This window comes from Pinus tabuliformis, chromosome 3_2 (genome assembly GCF_031772625.1).
Source record: "Pinus tabuliformis cultivar Carrire ecotype Pingquan chromosome 3_2, CPIR1, whole genome shotgun sequence".
Taxonomy (NCBI): domain Eukaryota; kingdom Viridiplantae; phylum Streptophyta; class Pinopsida; order Pinales; family Pinaceae; genus Pinus; species Pinus tabuliformis.
The window spans coordinates 135,519,324-135,534,504 of record NC_142302.1 but is presented as its reverse complement, the minus strand read 5'-3'; the positions used below and the strand labels follow the sequence as shown (position 1 = coordinate 135,534,504).

The 15,181-nt window shown below is 34.2% G+C and overlaps 1 pseudogene across 2 annotated transcripts; it reads right to left on the bottom strand.

Moving 5' to 3' along the window:
- Positions 1 to 8,366: 8,366 nt before the first annotated feature.
- LOC149180187 (scarecrow-like protein 21 pseudogene) lies at positions 8,367 to 13,893 on the bottom strand (annotated as a pseudogene). 2 transcript variants are annotated; one of them, XR_016256900.1, is made up of 2 exons: positions 13,436 to 13,893; positions 8,367 to 11,158 (listed from the first exon to the last, which is right to left on the bottom strand). The product of XR_016256900.1 is annotated as a scarecrow-like protein 21 pseudogene, transcript variant X2 (transcript). The 2 variants fall into 2 exon arrangements; XR_016256899.1 differs by having other exon boundaries at positions 8,367 to 11,155.
- Positions 13,894 to 15,181: the final 1,288 nt, after the last annotated feature.

The following is a 15,181-nucleotide window of genomic DNA, read 5'->3' as shown; positions in this document are numbered from 1 at the left end:
GAAAGGGGAGACAGAAGAGACATGGAGAATATGGAGAAAGCCAGAGGATTGGGATGAAAATATAGATCAAGAGCAGAAACGGATATTCATAAAAGAATTGGAGTTAAGGAAAATCAAAAATAGGCCAGGGCCGGATATCCTCAGATGGGGAAAGTCCACAAGAGGGACCTTCACAGTCAAAGAAGCCTATTACTTATCCACTCGACAAGAGAGGGAGGGAGAAAATATAGAATGGAAAATAATTTGGAGAAATAAGTGGTGGCCGAAGATAACTATGTTTGCATCGCTAGTTGGAAAAGAAAGAATACTGACGTGGGACAAGCTACAAAAACGAGGCTTCCAGGGGCCTTCGAGATGCAGCCTGTGTAAACAAGCAAATGAATCTCAGGAACACATCCTGAACACTTGCCCATTCGCTCAGCACCAGTGGAATGAGGTCAGGAAACTCTTTGGAGATTCTAACAAGGACCCCAGGGATATTAAGAAGACCATCTTCCAATGGGGAGAGGGTAATTTTTCGTGTAAGGTAGTAAGGAGAACTTGGAATCTTGCCCTAGGCTTTATTATATGGCTTCTATGGAAGGAAAGAAATCGAAGGATTTTCCTAGATAAAGCTAACCCACCAGAAAAGATATGGGGAGGAATACAGAAATCGATCAGGGAGACGGTTCTGGCTGAGACCTGGGAGGAGGAAGATTGGAGAGCGAACCCCGAGGAAGGTAGAATCCTAGCAAAACTGAACATGGAGTATGGCATGGTGTACCCTTTGAAGGAAAGACAACAGAGACCTCAGGCTCAGAGTCCAGAGCAATTCAGTTATCCGACGAGAAACTTCATTAAACTGAACTTTGATGGGGCTTCCAAAGGAAACCCAGGGCTGGCAGGCCTTGGAGGTATTTTTAGAGACAATGAGAAACATACTAGATGGGTGTATGCGGAATGGGGAGGCATAATGACCAACAATGAAGCAGAATTGATGGTTGTAGATCAGGGTCTCAGAATAGCAGTAAGGAATGGATACACAAATCTGGAAATCGAAGGCGACTCTCAGATAGTAGTGGAAATGCTTCGAAATCTCAATAACGGGAAGGATTGGGATCAAGTTGCAAGGAGCTGGAGAACGGCATGGATTATTCAAGATCTGGCAAATATTTTAAAGTGCTTTCAATATAAAATCTTCAACCACGTTAGGAGAAAAGGAAATAAAGCGACAGACTTTCTTGCAAATTGGGGATGCAAAGAACGGGGAGAAAAGATAGACAACAATTGGTCAACAATGATGAATAAGCCAGGTTTGGAAAACCTTACTACAATAATCACTCAGGATCATAATGAATCCACAGCTCAATAACAAGGACCCACAGAGAGCCCCGATCGGGGTGAAAATGGCGGCGAGGAGATCAATTAATATGGCGAGAGCAAAAAATAATGACAGGTCAGATGGGATATGGGTAATCATGATGGCAAGCAGGAAGATCTGCAAAGAGGATATAATTCCAAGGCGAGGCATAGATGAAGTAAAGAAAGGCAGAAGAGGTGGTAGAAATGCTGCAGTGATGGGACATGGGCAAGATGGTACAAAAGACAGACGTGGAGAAGTGGGAGATGATGGAAATAACATGCGACAGTGGGAGATGGTGAAGAGGAATGAGGAGGAGCGGCAAAGGAAAAATCATAAAGGAGAGAAGAGGGGTGAAGGAGAGAATGGGATCACAGCAATTATAGTGAGAGCGCAAGAAGGCAGGGTGGCGAAGACCACAACAGAGCTTAAGATAAAACAAGGAAGGTAGAAAGGTCGACTGCATACCACGAAGAGGAAGAGATGAATGGCAACGGTGAGAAGAACGAGAAAGGAAGTAGCTGAGGAGAGCAGAGACGGAAAGGGACTGGGGAAGAAAGGGGAAAAGATGGAGTCGTGGGAAGCCATGGAGCAATACCAGATAGGCATAGAAGAGACGAAAGACGAAGAGGAAATGCATAACTTTGAAGAGGACGAGCGGGAGCGGCCAGGGAAGAGCGTATTGGAGACAGAGGGGCCCCCTAAGGTTGAAATTCAGGAATAAAGAAAGTATGAAGTAATGAGGGACAGAGGGCGAAGAGCGGGAGGCGACTAGGGCGGCACCTCTGGAATGAAGGATCAGGGTGACAGAATAAAGGAGGATAACAGAGGAAGAATGGGAAGAGGAAGGACTCGTGGTGGTAGAGGGAGAGGAAGACCGGCCGGACAACGGGAGAGCAGGGAGCAAGCCACGGTGGGGAAAAGCTAGGTATAGGAAAACATTAAAGAAAAGGGTACAGTACGCAGAACGAGCCTACAGTGAAAACACAGATGAGGATATCGGAGAATAATTGAGAGAATGGAGGAGGAAGCCACGCAGGGTCAGTCTGGTTCAGAAATAGAGGACTGGGAATACTTGCTGCCAAATCCGGGAAACACCAGAGGGTGCATGACACTGTACAAACAGGCATTACATGTTTACTGGATTATGAAGAGACTGTTGGCAAAAGCAATGGAGCAGGTGGCCATGGAGATGGCGGAACTGGCTCAGGGAATTCCTAACATGAAAAAAGAGATACAAAACATGCAGGTAACCCTCATAATGCAGGAAAAAAAACTGGAAGAGATCAAGCAGCTGATAAGGGAGACCAACTCTGGAATAAAGAAAGAAGGAGACGAGCAGGAGGCAATGGCAGACCGATACATGGAGATAAGTAGAAAATTCTCTAGTTTTTGGTTGTAGAATGTTAGCTCCTAGATTTTGGATACTATTCATAATGCAGATAAGAACTAGTAGTAATTGTTTAAATGTCTAGTATACTTAGCTTGGACAAGGAGGCTCAGCATTTTTTGTTTCTGGATGGCTGTTAAAAACTTTAGATGGCCAACAGACCCGGTTTCCCCATTTGGGGCGGGTTGAGGCCACCATATGTATGTAGAGCTTTCAACTCGTTTTAATGAATATGAATGGTCACTTCTTAAAAAAAAAAAAAAAAAAAAAAAAAAAAAAAAAAACCAAATTTCAAACTTAAAACATGATAGTTAAAATATCGCAATTCTTTTTTACTAGTCTATTTTCAATAAAACTATAATAATTTACGTGCATTATAAATTAATCTTTTAATTATACAACTTAAATTCAAAATATAAATATTAATAATATAAAATATTAATTATATTATTTGTGTAAATAATCCTTTGAAATATAATCTACAATAAATAAATATGATTATTAAAATAATTTACATACATTAAATGCAAGTTTTCATATTTTTATTATCTAATATCAAAATAAAAATATTAATAATATAAAATATTAATTATAATTTTTATAAAAAAATATTAAACAAATAATAAATTAGAAAAAAACATTATTTTACTGTATTACTCCAATAAAATTCAAGATAAAATAAATCTATCACAAATGTTATAATTATCAAGGCACTTGAAAAATTGCCAAAAAAAAATCCATAAGCCACAACTAATATGAAAATACAAGACTTTGACCCCATTTGGTCCATTTACGATATGTTCCTTTTGGAGTTTGTAAATACCAACGTGTTTGTCTTATATGTTATGATTGAATGGGGAGCTTGTGAATATCAACTTGTTTGTCTTAGATGCTATGGATTGCATTTATTTAAGTGATTTGAAGATTCTGGAATTATTTTACAAGGACACAATATGTTAATTGGTAAGGAATTAAGTAATAACATAACATTTTTTATTTTGTTTAGATAGTTATATGTTTCAACTCAAAATTATGGAATTATTTTACCTAGAACATAACATATTAATTTCCAGAAAATAAGACTTGATTTTTCTAACCTATTAATTTCTAAAAAAATTTATCTAACATATTAATTTCTAAAAAGTTAAGACAAACTAATTTTCTAAATTCCACTTAGTTTAAGAAAGAATAAGGCATTTGCTTGTTCTTTTCAATATTATGGAATCATTTTAATTAGAAAACACTTGGCTAAAAACATAGTATTCTTATTCTTACTTGGTTTTTTTGAGACTACAAAGAGTTTTATAATTTTACTTGGTTTTTTTTCAGAGTACACAGAGTTTTATAATCTTACTTGGTTTTTTTGAGAGTACAAAAAGTTTTATATATGGTTTATGTTTTATATTAAAAAATAATTCTGAGATATTTTCATATTTGTTTTATATATAATTAATGATATTTTTAGTAGGATGATATTTTTAGTTTACTAGCTAATAAAAGAATTTTCATACCAAGTTGTTGCTCACCTAAGTAAATGGTTTTGAATTAATGAATGTCATTTTAAATTATTAATTCTGATTTGGTTTTAATGTTGGTTATTTTTAACCTATGGTTATTTTTAACTTGAATTGGGTATGCAATGGAATGTAGGGTTATAAATAAAATTGTGTAGGGATTCTCTATTCCTAGCTAAAGTTCGTTGCTGCAAATTTTGATAATATGATTAACAATGCATTAAATACAACTTTAATTCCTCCTTTTGATCCATAAGTTACTACCATCAACTACCTTCTTACAAGTTACTTGATTCCCTACATTGGATTTAGTAGTTAGGTGGGCAACAATCCTCACCCTCACTCTCTCCCACTGCTAAGCATATAAGTAAGGCATATATATAAATTTAATCTTTCATTGTTGGGAATGCAATATCTAGATTTGATTGTGAATTATAACGTATGCAATTTGTAGTGGGGACTATTGTAATGGAATCAATACAAAATGCAATGATATGTACTTTGTTGCATGAAAGAGTGTTTGAGAAGGTAGTGTCATATCCATACATAGTGACATAATTCACAGATAGGATTTTTATTCCTAGGGGTTTTCTAGAACACATCAAAATTGGGGACACTTAGGAATTGTAAAAAGCCATGTGTTTGTATTTATTGATTTGATATTCATGTAATTATTTATTTTAATATATTTTTAACTGATCTTTTTTGATGTAATGTTTTAGTGTCATTAACCTCCTTTGTGGTCATATGTTACATTGATAAAATTAAGTGATCTTATCTTATGCCATAGACACAAATAAATGAGAAGAAACTAAATTGTTACATATTTTTCACTTCAATCCAAGAGGTCCTTTGTTAGAGGGCACTTTGTAAATTCTAATTTATTATGCTAATATAACTTAACATGTCATTATTATATATGGTTTCCTTTTATTGCATATAATAAATGAAAATAGTCGAGAGCCCATTTGATGAAGAATTTAGATATGCCTTAAATAATGGATGCAAAAGAATAGTGGAATATTTGTATCTTATGTTGGAGGCAATAAATTGTTAATTATATGTTTTTCTATTTTAATGATATATAGTTGAAATTATTGATTCATTAATTAAAATATACCATATTCTTCCACATTAATGAGGAGGAGGTTGACTCAAGGATCAAAGAATATTGACAATTGTTTAACCTATGTTTTAAATTTTATTACATCTTTAGTTAACAATTTTTTATTTTATTGAATTTGTGTTATTTCATCATGTTTTTTTAGTAAAGTGAGGATAAGAAAGATTGAAAAGATGAGGAAGGAACTTGCAACAATTCACTTAATTTATAATGTCAAATTCATTTCATTTCTTTGTGTATATTTTTTTCCATATAATATTGTTTAAAAAATTGATATTTCCTTGAAGTGTTAGTCTCCCACTCATTCATTAGAATATATATATATATAGATATTTTTAATTTAATTTAAAAAATCATCATTGTATTTATATATATTGCTTTTACTTTCAATATGTAAAATTGATAAAATGTTATCATAAAATTTCATAATTATATTTATGTATATATAAATTTTTGCTTTAATAATGTGAATATATATATATATATATAATAATATTTAAATATTGATATAATTGATGAGTATTATAAGGCTATTTTATAGCCTAGTAGACCAGAGCAATATAGATATATATATATATATATATATATATATATATATTTTAAATATATATAAAATTTTAAATATTAGGAAAATTTTAATTAGGAAAAATAAAATAACAATAAAATAGTCAATTATAAAATAATTAATAATAATAAAATATGATGCAAACACAATGGTAATGGATGTAAATAATGTTAATTGATGCAAACATGATGCAAGAACAATGCAAACAAAACACAAGAGTGAGGTAAAATGAAGCTAATAAGATAAAAGTTCTACTTTTTTTATGTTAGAATGATGTAATGCCCTATGGATTATTGACAATGTCATGATGCTAACACGGTGCAACATACATGCTTTTGTTGCAAAAATCACTCTAGTTGTTTTCTTTTTTCTTTTATTTTGTCAATAATATACATTGTTTATGCTATGTGGTAAAGATATTGCCATTGGATTCTATGTTATTAATATAAAACCTTGTACAACATTCATAAAAAATGGGAATGCTTGTATCACTCAAAATTGAATTTTTTTCCCAAAATAAAAAATGCACTGGGCAATGACACTGCTAACAACACTACAACCTTGTATTTTCGAAGTGTCTCTACCCTCTAACTCATGATGATGAGAGGTAAGGTAGAGAAACAATAAAATGAAATATATTACCAACATAAGAGCCAATTTTTTGAGACGAGCGAAGGCTAGTAAGAGAGAATTTATTGTCACTCAACGTGATTCCTATAGGAAAGTTGCAATTCAAATTGAGAAGTTATTGTCACTCATGGTAATTCCTATAGGAAAGTTGCAAATCAAATTGTTTCTCTTTCAATATTATATTAATTAATCATTTTTTAGGTTGTATGTTCACTCTAATGTCTTATGCTAATGAATTTATATTTTTAATATAAAATATTAAGGAAGTGATTAGTTAATATTTTTAAAAACAAAGAGTAATGTTTAACCTTTTTTTGGTTAAGCATCATTAAAATCTCCTACAAAAACTAAGCACACAATGTCCTACTTGATAAAGTTTGTTTGTGACAAAATGTAGAGTACCAGCCTTTGAGATGAGAACTATTATAATTTTTTTTAGATAAATTTGAGTGGTTATATATTTAGGGAACAAATGAGGATTATCCTCACTAAATAATCTGATTTTTCAAAAAAAAAAATCCAATATAACAAAATTGTCATATTCAAAGTTATTTGAAAACATAAAAAAAAAAAAAGGTCTCCAGAAATTTATTCTAAGTATTCTTATTTTAATCACTTACAAATTTTGTAATTCTTTTGGTACAATTTTAATTTTAGAAAGTTTAGCCACTAGCTTAATTAGTCACTAAAGCAAGGGAATAAAAATAGTTAACCAGGCATCGTTGTTAAATTAATTTGATAATAATGAGTTTTAGTACATAAATAAATCTAATGGGAAGGCAAGTTAAAGGAAATAGAAATAGTAAGTAATAGACATTGTTGCTAAATTAAATGGGTAATAATGAGTTTTAGTACATAAATAAATCTAATGGAAAAAACAAGTTAAAGGGAATAGAAATAGTAAGTAATAGACATTGTTGCTAAATTAAATGGGTAATAATGAGTTTAGTACACAATAAAACTAATAGAGACGATAATAAAACTAATAGAGAGGCTAGTTAACTAGTAAAAATGCTCATGTCTATAATTACAAGTTAATTTTTAATAATAAATTTTAAAATATGATATAATAAATAACATTTTACCAGATGTATGGGAAAAAATTAAAAATATATAATATATATTATTCTAAATATTTTTAAGCTTTAAAATATTTATATATTACTTTTTTATTTGTATAAATAAATTTAAGTTAATAATTAAAATGATGATTTATGTATAAATAAATTTAAGTTAATATAAAATTAATTAATTAACAATTAATTATTGTATAAAAATATTTAATTTATTATTGATTTAAATAATTAACAAATAAAATAAAAATAAAATATAAAACATAACATATATATATTAAGTTTGGCCAGACTACATTTCACCATATATATATATTTATATATATTAAGTTTGGCAGAACTACATTTCATCATGTCCAATATATCATCTGGTTCGAACAAGGAATTGAACTAGTGACTTCAAAAGGTGCCTTAACAGAGCACCCGATCATTGTCCATCCAAAATCCATAATTGCACCTCCTGATTGCATTAGTATTTTGATCTCACTTCATACATTAAAAAAATATATAAATTTAATATATAAAAAGTAGAGAAAATTTTAGTTTTTAAATAAAAAATATTTATTATATGATGTTTATAAAAAAAATTGCAGAGTTCCAAAATCTGCACTTGTTATTAAAATGATATTGTGAATAGCAAACGTTCATAGAAAACCTTCCTGATTAACAGGAACTTACCCTGTCAAAAATTGAAAATGCTAAACATTTTTATGGAATTTCCAAACATCGTAATGATAGCAATGCAATCCAATAATTATAATTTAAATCGGGCCTTTAGGCTGACACAAGATCTTCTGAAGTCCCCTTCTGAGCATGTGAATTGACAGAGTGTCTGCCACATACCATAAAATACAAATCTTTGAAGTCATAACAGAAAGACAAAGTATCCATTAAGCTAATTCTATATATAATTATCTGACTCTCTGCATCATTTTCATCTTCCACATAGTTATGTGTTAGTAAATCATCAGTGAATATAAATATAGGCCTCATGTCTTCCTGAAATGAGTGCAGGCTGCACTAGCAGCTCAAACTGGCAGATGGCATAGCAAATTTTGCTGTGCTATTGTTGAGGGTAGGTTCAACAAGTCCTCTGTAACAGCTTTCATTACCTGCATCTGACAACAGATAAAGAGCACACACCTCTATTGTTCAGACATAGTAAGGTAAGGGCCTAGGTTGACCAAATGCATAATATACTTGAGATGGGAAGGATGTGTTAAACCGTTTGAATTTCATCATGTTGGTCTGTGCCTGTGTTATTTTATCATGGAATGTGATTCTAAATGCCAAGCCGATACCACAACCAGAACTTTGTCTAGCCATCCCAGGTGCAGAGCCCCCTTTTCTGCCTTTAGTCTGTAGTTATTGCCACGGGACTCGAACAGAGGCCGAATACTATTGTCAACACTTGTGTTAATGGGGTACACGGTAAAGCCAGCCATTGTCATTCTGGCCCTCCATTTTCCTGCTACTTCATACCTCTCAATCCTTTCTGCATCCTCACATGCAACAATGTTCACTATGTCCCGTGCAAGGCACTGCTTCTCAATGTTAAACCGTTCTCGGCTTTCCCTTTTGAGGCTAACATCCAAGGATTCAAACACAGCTGAGTAGTAATTCAGTGCCTCCATGAACCGAAGAAGGAAAGGAGCAGTATTAGTGTTCATTTCCCTTTCCACAACTGTTACAACTTTAGGATTCAGGCCTTTTACCATTCTTAAAAGTTGATCCCTGGGGTTCCTGGTAGAGACACTCTCATCAGGCATGTGATGCAGCTGGAATGCAAAATTGACTGCCAATGCCTCACCAGGCCTGCAGTCCAGCATATATGGTTGCACATCTGCTGCCTTCTGAGAAATGATACGGAACTCTAAATGGACACCCCCTTGAACTGCAATTTCTCTCAGTTGTTCCTGCAACATATACAAATCCCCAACAGATCTTGAGATTGGCTCAGGGTCATCCACCGCAGTTATCCGCAATTTTGGAGGTCCACCAACTCTTGCTGCAAGTTTGTCGATCAAGGTGAAATATTGGCTTCCCTCCCCAATTTCAAAATCTATGATATGCACCTTCTCCTCTTCCTTCAAGGCTTCAAGGATGGTACTGATAGCTGCCACACATCCAAACTTCATATATGGGCAGACTTTATATAGTAATCGAGTTGCAGACAATATATCAGACTTTATGGGAGTTTCTTTCCATTTCAAAGTATTGTACAGACTTTGGGCTGATGGGCCTAGGCGTGCAACAAGACCTTCAACCATATATGCTGTGAGTCGTTGCATTGGATCCCCATAAACTGAGATCACTTGCATCAGCTTCTTGATTATGGACAATGCACTGTCTTTATCTCCTTCAGATATGGCAGTTGCACACTCCACCAATAGCTTTCTAGAAGAGCTTGCTGCATCAATACGAGGCTGTGTTGCTGATGTTTTTGGCTCTGGTTGTGATGAAAATGAATGCTTTTGGTCTTCTGGCTGAGATCTACTAGCTTGACTTGTTGGATTTTCCTTGTTACTGTTATGGTAACCCTGCGATTCACCTGAAATGGTTGAAAGAAGAACAGCTTCTTCTGATAGAAGATTCTGTATGGTATCAACCCACTCACGATCAAGGTGACTGCTTTGCTCAGGGCTAAGGGCACTCACAATGAAAGCATCATCATTATCACTGAGTAGCTCCCTCTCCAACTCCTGCAGCTTGTGCCGAATGCCTTCTTGGTATTCATCCATTTTAGCATTATCTATGGCCACTCTGTGAGCATCTGGTGATTTCAATTTTGGTAGAATGAAAGTACGATTATTTGCAAAATTCTGGTTGGATGCAGGCTTCTCAAGAGCAGGAGCATTCTGTAAAGATGGCAAACTAAGAAGCTTGTCCACATTAGAGTCCGAGACAGTTGACAATGATGCAGGGTTACAGATATAGCCTTGGCTATAAGGAGTAATGTTCAGCTGGTGTCTAGGGTAGGGATATGAGCTCACACTCTGAGAAAGAGAAGCTGAAGAGTGAGATAATACAACAGAATCAGCAGACGACAAAGGTAATATTGGTGTACTATGGTTCCTTTGTCTCACTGTCCTAAATAGAGCCTGCATTTCGAAATCAGATAGTGAACGCTTGGACAGTAGCTCCCTTGTTTGGCTATGAATTTCAGATGTAAACGGGCCAAGTTGAGCTCGAGGATTTGATGTCACACCATTAAGTTCCGGTCTGCAGTGTAGTTTCATCACATTTGATGGGTTTATCAATGGAGGTGTTCCAACTCTGTTGTTTCTGCCAACATTAAGGCAGCCTTCACTGCTTGAGCTCCCAGAAGATTCTAAGGGCCTTAGGATAGACATGATCTCCACCCGCCAGGTGCCAAAAATCTTTCTATCTTCAAATTACTTATATTGACCAGTCTCAGCATTCACAAGGAGACTGAACTCCTACATTCTTGACCATGCAATTGGGGCACTGATACTTGGCACCACAAACTTTTACATTTGTAGAAGGAAATCCTGAAGATCCTGCTGACAATATCAATAAAATTCATCGGTAAGGGGCTTTAACTTGAGGACAATCAATATCTGACCTTTCACAAATCACATATTGGCCACTACTTTTATCTGATATTGTCAGTTGCCATCTAATTTTCTATAGCAGGCCTGCCTAAATGTTACCGAATCATACTTGCACAGAAAGTACTTTGTCCTATCTAGATGCTCCAAAAAGAGAAATTCATAAGAAGAAAAACAAATCATTTCAAGTGGAGTATCCAAGAATCTCTAACTTCATTTAATTCTACTTTTGGCATTTTGTAAGAGATTAGTAATAAATACAATCTCATCCATTCTGCTGGCATCCTTTAAAGTCTAATGACACCTTTCATTTACAGCATGCCCATAAATCACTTTTAAAACTACTACCCAACATCTAGTTTACTCATTTACATCAATTAAATGGTGAAATAAATATGCAACGTGATACTCTCCTGCCATGCCCTCTTTAATTGCTTTTTGAAGAAATTAGCTTCTCTTTTGGCACCCGTAGCCTAAAAGAATATTACATATGAGTCATGACCCATGCAATTGACAAGTTCTTACCCGTGAATGGAAACTAAGTTCAGGTACATAGGTAAAATGGGCAACTATGGTTTCTCCGTTCTGGGAATCTGGTACCTTTGAGAAGGTATCCTACAAGTATACATACTGAACCAACACCTATCAGGAATTAAGGACCGCCTTGAAAACAATCAGGAATTACGTAAACACGTAGAGAAGAATTTAAACCAAAACCTGGATCTGATTTCTACCCCTGAACTCCTAGGAACTACATTTCATCTTACTAAATAAGTGTTGCAGAGGAATGGAGCATTATTTCCCTGCCAACATCGTACTCATTTTCTACCTTTTCAACTCTGGGAAACATTGCTTCAATAGAATTTCTTTATTCAACTTTGGGGAATCATCCACTGATCATTACAAATAAAGGCTAGAAACTACTAAACGTTGACTTTAAGGTATGTAACAATGGCACATGATGGTTTTGATTTTACTTCTCGGAAACCTATTACTCTAGCAGAAAATCCTTAGGCAACCTGGATGAATCAACCTGCAATTGGTATTGTGAGGCTAGAAACGATCAAGCATTGAATTTAAGGTTAGTGACCATGACAACAGAGTTTATTTCTAGGACATCTACATACAGAAAATTCTAAACCAAAATGGGCAAATCATCCTCAATTGCAAGGATCCAACAATCTGCTGTATAGAAAATAGGTGCATTGATGCACATATGGTCAACAAGGTCCATTGGTATTTCAATGGTGGGGGCTTAGCTGACCAGGGAGAGTGCCTGAGTTGACCTATGCTGACAGAACGCTGTAATCCGATGCTTCCCTGGAGTAGAGGCTAAATAACTTGAAAGAAAACAGATTGTGAACTAGACCAGGTTAGGTTCTTGTGGAAAGAGACATCAGGATGACCTTGTAAGACCCCTTTCCCTCTCTTGTATGCACTGGTATTGATGAAGCGCAAGTCCTAGCTTGTGAAACAAATAAGAAACTGGAGCTCTGTTGTAGATTTCCTAAAAATATATATACATTAAGACTGAAAATTTGCCTTTAAAATGGGGGTTTTGTTCGACAATATCGCATTCAGATACCACCTGCAATCAGGTCAATTTCTCATTGAAAGAAGCCTAATCACACGCTTGTAAGACCCTTTTGTCGTGCCCAGAATGCGTCGGTTGAGGACTCCAACTAAACCCAAGCCCTGGCTGTGATGATCAAATCAGGAGTCGGGTTTGCTAAACACAGATTTCAAAAAAAAATCCCATGCACGAACTGTGAAACACAGCATTTGGGTAAAATGGACCCTGTTGGAAAACTCTTGACCACCAGCGAGTTTCGCGTGTGCGTTTTCAGATTCTAAAAAGCACATTCAGATCTTCGGGATTCGCTTTCAGAGAGCAAAGATATGCAGTTCCGTTCAAAGCCATTCATGGGTCAGTGCAGAGCCCTTAAGGCTCTCAACAGGCAGAAGATACAACAAACACAAAGCAAAAAAAACGCTGGTTTTCAGACCACTAGGCTCAAATTTCTTGCTGCAAATGCACCAGTCATTGCCATTAAAAGATTAAAAAATGGGGATTTTCAATGTTCATGCATGCTAACACAATCCTGGCCAAAAATAACAATATACTACAGACACGATAACAGAAAAAGATCAGATCCTTCCTTGACAGTGTCAAAAAACCACCCACCTTAAAAAACAAATGTAATACAAGTCGATACCCATAGAAAATACCTGGATTTACAGGGGCCAGAGCACTCTTCCCTGCATGACAATCCATTATTGCAGGCATGACAAAGAGGGCTGCTGATGATAATAATAATAATAATAATCAGATGAAGAGCAGCAGCATTGGAGGCCGAGGGCAGTTCCAGCTTCCAGAATGTATTTATTGGCAGTGGAGGGCATTGACTATACTGTTTTTTTTGTTTTCACCTCCTGGAAAGGACTCGGCCAACGGCTCCAACTCAGAGGAAAGAGACCCAAATCCTCCTCCACACTACCACCTACAACAACTCCATCTCCACCACCTGTTAAAGCCCCCCGCGCAACAGCAAATAACGTATAAACATGGGAAAAGGCGGGTGACCTCCAATATAATATATGTATATATGTACGTATGTGTATATACAATGTGAATCTGTCCAAGGACACCGCCGCAGCGCAGAAAGGGGAGCTACTCCATTACTACACCTACACAGTGTGTGTATTCGGTATCAACGCTGGTGGATTTAATAATAATAGTGGTAAGGCAAAGCAACTGTATTCTCTCACATGACAGTTTTTGCCATTGCCAACTTCTTACACTACCTACGTCAACGAAATGTGTAAAAGTGGCTTTTCGTGTCGTGGGATGCCACATGTCGCTTTTCAATTAAGTGGTCTTTCTGGTTTTGGGGAGGCTTTGGGAAAGTAGCCCACAAAAGGGGAGGGAAGTGGGACTTGTTGAGGAAGAAAGACAAGGAAAACATGCCTACTCCATAATAAATATATATTATAGATATAAATTTGAGGGGCTGGACCACCATGCAAGGATCTAACCAATCTATGCACATTTCCTCATCATTCATTCATTCTCCTCTCAATCAGCTCACATTATGTTTCTCTTTCTAATCTCAAGTGTATTTAGTTTAAATGTTACATATTTTGACTTTTTTGATGGGTTGTATATCTCAATTAATTTTAATATATATTTTTTTAATAATATAATATGTTATTATTTGTATAGGTAATTTATTAAAATAATTTTAGCAGGTTTAAGATTAAATTTAGTTATTACTATAATAGCAAGAATATATACTAAAAACAATATATATATATTAGGAATGTATAACTTAACAAAAATCAAGGAAGATCCTACTTCTTGAGCCTTATCACAAAATGCCAAAGATCTTTGCCTCTAAGATTTGAAACCAGCTAAAAAAATCATCTCCTTTTACCAATCATACTGGTGTCCAAAAAAATTGTTTACCAATTACAAAACTTGTCCAAAAAAAACTATTTAAATTCTATGATGTATACCATTCAAATATAGTAAAAGCTTTTCAAAAAGCTAAATATATTTCTAGATTCAAAAAGAAAATTATAATTTTGATAAGAATTCTATTTCTAATTTTATTAAACAAAATCAAAACATTTAATATTTAAATTATAAAAATATTATAAATATTTTGATTGTGTAAAAATAGTAACTTCTAATTTTTATTAAAAAAAACATCAAAATAAATAAATATAATAAAATAAATTATAAATATATTTAAATATTTTATTGTGTAAAAATAGTAACTTCTAATTTTTATTAAAAAAAATCAAAATAAATATTGATTCTCTCTGTAATTAATTCTTATCTTTATAATTAATCTTAATTCTTATCTTTTCTAATTTAGATCTTATTGAATATTTTTATCAAAATTATAGATGACATTATAATTTTTAATTATTAAATATATTTTTTTTATAATAAAAAAATAACATTTTAAA